Source organism: Anoplopoma fimbria, unplaced genomic scaffold (assembly GCF_027596085.1).
Source record: "Anoplopoma fimbria isolate UVic2021 breed Golden Eagle Sablefish unplaced genomic scaffold, Afim_UVic_2022 Un_contig_12637_pilon_pilon, whole genome shotgun sequence".
Taxonomy (NCBI): domain Eukaryota; kingdom Metazoa; phylum Chordata; class Actinopteri; order Perciformes; family Anoplopomatidae; genus Anoplopoma; species Anoplopoma fimbria.
Genome location: NW_026552592.1, coordinates 18,736 through 24,107, shown reverse-complemented (window position 1 = coordinate 24,107; position 5,372 = coordinate 18,736). Strand labels below are relative to the sequence as shown.

Genomic DNA, 5,372 nt, shown 5'->3' with positions numbered 1-5,372 from the left:
TCATTTGCCTGTGTTATTGGAAACTAATTCATCCATCATTTGTATTCTTCTTTAATTAATCTTGTTATCAATTAATTTGTTAATCGTATTAGAAATAAATGACCCATTCATCGCCATATTTCAAAGTGGGAACTAAAGATCAATGAACTCGCTACTTACACCTGAGACATTGAGACTGAATAACTTGTTGCCAAATTATTGAATTTATTTTTGTTAAAGTTTTTACGAGTGCAATATTTTATTTTTAAAGTAGTTTAACATACACTACAGCTGTTTAACCTTCCTGCCTGAGGGTGGTGCTGATGACTCTGTTTCTGTGTTTTAGAGGATGTGTTGCAGGTGATTGGACTGGAGATTAATGGTGCCTGTGTTTGTAAGTTAGCTTTATTACTAAAGGTTGTTAACTCTTTTGTTTTGGGCCATGCTCAGCCGTAGTTCTACCGTAGTCTGTGAATTAATCAATACTGTTTGGACTGTAAGGTGGTGGCACTGGTCATTCTTAGGAGTGGGTCAGAGGGAGTCACTATGTTAATGCTATGCTCTGTTTCCCTAGGCCGGGCGAACCACAAAAAACACCTGATTAAACCGGGGGACATTTACTAAGTTTAATTTGATGGTTCAGATTTTAACACGTAGACAAACTGATAAAGATACCTGAGCCAAGGACTCAGGTCAGAGACTGGTTCGAGCCTCAGTGTTAGGCCTGGCAGAACTTTAGTTTTTATAGTTTCCTCAGGTTGTTGATGTTTGACTTGGTCTACAAGTAGAACATCAAAGACTTGGTTACCACTGGCAACTCAGAGGCAACGTTTCAGTCAGATTATACCGTCATTACAGCATTGAAAATAAATCAAACTGCAAGTGAGGAATAAAATATGATGCTGCAGAATAAATTACACTTTAAGAGGTAGCAGAGAAAGTTACAGGATGACAGCAAAATGACACAGTCCACCATATAGACTTCATTAAGTGAGACCGATTTCAACAGATTCACTTTGTTGATCAGCACACTAACAGTGGCACCATTCAATTATTGTTGGGTTTTGCATTATGATCAGTGATTTAACACATTTCCATATCTTCTTTATTTCCACCTTGATCATACTGATATTAGGCTATATTATTTGTCTGAGATTAAGAGGCAGAAGTTACAATTTCCTGGCAAGCATTTGGTTAAACTACATGAATATTTCTTACTTTATTAGTCTTTTATACCTTTAATATTATATACTTTTCTTTTCTTATTATATACCATTCAGTTTGACTCACAGTTAGGTCGACCAAGGTCTGGACTGCTTCTGTCCTTCAACTCATCATCACCTATGAAAATACAGAAAAAACCCCAGATCAACTTCACATGTATATTTGAGATCCCTTTGGATTTATAGTAATATCCTTTTCACGTGCATGACCACAGTCGTGGTCTTTACTTGAGATCTGCCTCCCAAGCTAAACCTGACAGGTCTGGAGAAAATATCAAGTTCAGGTTTGGGCTGTGTTGTTGCCAAAAGTTTCAACCTTGGTTTGGTTATTCTGAATTATAAATTATTATCAATTAAGAAGTATTCCCTCTTTGTGTCCCTAACTCTGCCATTCCTTTCAGGTCAAGTGTGTGTTTGTTAAAGTAGATACACAAAGCCCAATGGGAAGAAGGAGAAAGATGAGGCTGTAGTCAGGCTGTTCTCATCCCGCGTTCAGAGCTACAGTGGATATAAAAGGTCTACACACTCCTGTTAAAATGCCATGTTTTTGTGATGTAAATAAATGAGACCAAGTTAAATCATGTCAGAACTTTTTCCACCATTAATGTGACCTATAACGTGAACAATTCAATTGAAAAACAAAAATAATGTGGTTGCATAAGTGTGCACACCCTCTTATAACTGGGGATGTGGATGTGTTCAGAATTAACCAATCACATTCAAACTCATCTTAAATAGTAGTCAGTACACACCTGCCATTTAAAGTGACTCTGATTAATCCCAAATAAAGTTCAGCTGTTCTCGTAGGATTTTCCTGACATTTTCTTCGTTGCATCTTACAGCAAAAGCCATGGTAGCATCAGAGGTACCTCATTGTTGAAAGGTATCAGTCAGGAGAAGGCATTAGATACACCATGGAACACAGTGAAGACAGTCATCATCAAGTGGAGAAGATATGGCACAACAGTGACATTACCAAGAACTGGACGTCCCTCCAACATTGATGAAAAGACGAGAAGAAAACTGGTCAGGGAGGCTTCCAAGAGGCTACAGCAACATTAAAGGAGCTGCAGGAATTTCTGGCAAGTACTGGCTGTGTACTATAATGTATTCTTCATATGGTTGGGGGGGGGGCAAGACGGAAGCCTTTTCTTACCAAGAAAAACATCCAAGCCCGGCTAAATTTTGCCAAAACTTACATGAAGTCTCCCAAAAGCATGTGGGAAATGTGCTATGGTCTGATGAAACCAAGGTTGAACTTTTTGGCCATAATTCCAAAAGGTATGTTTGGCGCAAAAACAACACTGCACATCACCCAAAGAACACCACACCCACAGTGAAGCATGGTGGGGCAGCAGCTGCTTCAGGTGCTTTTCTTCAGCTGGAACCGGGGCCTTAGTCAGGGTGGAGGAATATGAACAGTTCCAAATACCAGGCAATTTTGGCACAAAACCTTCAGGCTTCCGTTAGAAAGCTGAAGATGAAGAGGAATTTCACCTTTCAGCACGACAACGACCCAAAGCATACATCCAAATCAACAAAAGCATGGCTTCACCAGAAGAAGGTTACAGTTGTGGAATGGCCCAGCCAGAGCCAGACCTGAACCCAACTGAACCTCTGTGGGGGTCTGCAGAGGGCTGTGAACAGGAGATGCCCTCGCAATCTGACAGATTTGGAGCTCTTTTGCAAAGAAGAGTGGGCAAATATTGCCAAGTCAAGATGTGCCATGCTAATAGACTCCTACCCAAAAAGACTGAGTGCTGCAATAAAATCAAAAGGTGCTTCAACAAAGTATTAGTTGAAGGGTGTTCATATTTATGCAACCAGGTTATTGTAAGTTTTTTTATTTTTTTATTTTTCCCCCTAAAAGATTTCAGTTTGTTTTTCAATTGAATTGTTCACGTTATAGGTCACATTAAAGGTGGAAAAAGTTCGGACATGATTTATCTTTGTCTCGTTTTTTTACATCACAAAAAACCTGGCATTTTAACAGGGATGTGTAGACTTTTTATATCCACTGTATAACTACAGAAATGAATGTGCTGCAATTTGTAGTTATGCGTTACATTATATTAAATAGATCAAAGCAAAGATATGTCTTGGGGTACTAAGTCGACGTGGGTCTTAGATTTGGAATAACCCAGTTTGGATCTTAAGAACATATTCACATGTAGTCACTTCATGAGTCTTGGGCAGGTCGGATAGCTATGAGATCTCAAAAAGCTAAGTAAACTGTAGATGCATACACAGTCACAGACTGAAATATGATTAGTCAAACTGGGGTGTTAATGCAAGACTTTGTTTACAAGTTGAACATCAAAGACTTGGTTTACAATAATGACAAAATCATGTTTAATCAAACTGCAATCACGGAATAAAATATGATGCTTCAGAGTAGAGTGACAATTTTATAGTAACAGAGAAACGTTACATGCTGACAGTAAATTGATGGTGCAATACACCAAACTATGCTGTCAATCCACATCACTTAAAAACAGTATGGGACTGATTAAAGATTAACTACGCAGCTGCACTGATGCAGTTTTTCTACAAAGCACAAAGGTCACACCAGTGAATAAGAGTTCATATTTGATCAGCACTTTTTTTTTTCTGTTAGTTATACCTACATGCATTACTCACCATAAACATGAATCATTGATCAAAACATGATTTCAACTTAGTTTCTCTCTTTGTTAAGTTGAGTCTATGAAAAGTCTCTGCTGTCTGTCCTTTTTATTGGTTCTCATATTTAGTGTTTTAAAATAAGTCTGTCCAATCAGATGAGCTTCATTCAGGACGCACAGACCGGATTTAAGGTCTGAAGACAAAGTTTCTCCTTTTTTTCTCCTTTTTCATAATGTGTAAAATGTGGACAGTGAGAGAGGACAGTCTTTGATCCAGACTCATAAAGTCTGGCTGGACTCACCTGGTGCTGCTGTCGCCATGATGTCACTCTGCTGGAAACATCAGAGACAAATTCACCTGGAGGGACGAACCAAAAGAACTCAGGATCTCTTCTGCTCTCATTCACTCAGACAGCCAGAGTTAAATCATGAATACGTTTGGACAGACAGTGAAAACTTACTTGTGTCTGTGTTTCTGTCTGCTGAAGTCAAACAGCTCTGTTTCACCAACTGTCCTGTAACATGACAACATGACAATCACCAGACAAGAACAGATTTATAGACATTTAGAGAGTAAAAACATCAACACAGTTAAAGTGAAGACAAAGTGAAAACTACACTTTTATATTAATAATGTTTCATGTTTCATTTTAAAGATTGAATGTTGGAAAAACTGGAAAAACAGAGAGTATAAAAGGAACCACACACACACACTCTCTCACACACAAACACACACTTGTCTGTAAAACCATTACATCTTCATATATATATATATATCTATATATAGATATATATAGATATATATCTATATATATCTTCATATTAAACATATCTGAACACGTTTTAAAGGTGAAACACTAAAGTTTCTTTAAATAAAATCTCCTAAATGTCCGTTAATGTGACTTTAATGAGTCAGAACTCTTCTTCCTGTTTCTCTTGAGGAACTAACCCTAACCCTGAATGGCGGAATAACCTCCGATAATAAAGTGAACACACCGTGAATAAAAGAATGAAATGTTAAAGTTGAGCTGCACATAAACAACTGGAGATGTTTCACTTTAAACTCGGACTGAAACGACGTCCTCTGACTCCTCAGTTCAAGAGAAAGACTGTTTGACAGTCTGTCAATCTGCGTCTTAAATCATCGATTCTCTTCATCGATCCGCGTTCACCGACCGTCATCGATCATCTACTCCATTTATTATTCCATCATTTCTGTTCATCTGCTTTTAGTCGTTTACTCACCAGCTGGAACTTCTGCTGCTCCACCAGTGAAAGACAGGAGAGAAACGAAAGTAAAAAGGAGAGAGGGAGGAAAGGGCCCGACTCCTTCAAATGATGTAACAAAGACTTTTAAAAACACATTTATTATTTTGTATTTAATGTTTTAAAGCATTTTTTAAATGACATAATTCCACATCATTCTCAACTTCTTGTTTTCATTCCTCTGATGTGCAGCTTAATTGACATATTTTACTCATGTTTAACATTATCTGTAATATCAGTGAATGTAGGGGTCACATACTGAGAACATATTCATTTTACT

The 5,372-nt window shown here is 37.8% G+C and overlaps 1 long non-coding RNA gene across 1 annotated transcript; it reads right to left on the bottom strand.

The window, feature by feature from the left end:
• Positions 1-1,269: 1,269 nt before the first annotated feature.
• Positions 1,270-5,098, bottom strand: LOC129116086 (uncharacterized). Its single transcript, XR_008533423.1, has 4 exons — positions 5,072-5,098; positions 4,288-4,341; positions 4,129-4,184; positions 1,270-1,320 (listed from the first exon to the last, which is right to left on the bottom strand). It is a non-coding gene; the product is annotated as an uncharacterized LOC129116086 (long non-coding RNA).
• Between the last annotated feature and the right edge of the window lie 274 nt (positions 5,099-5,372).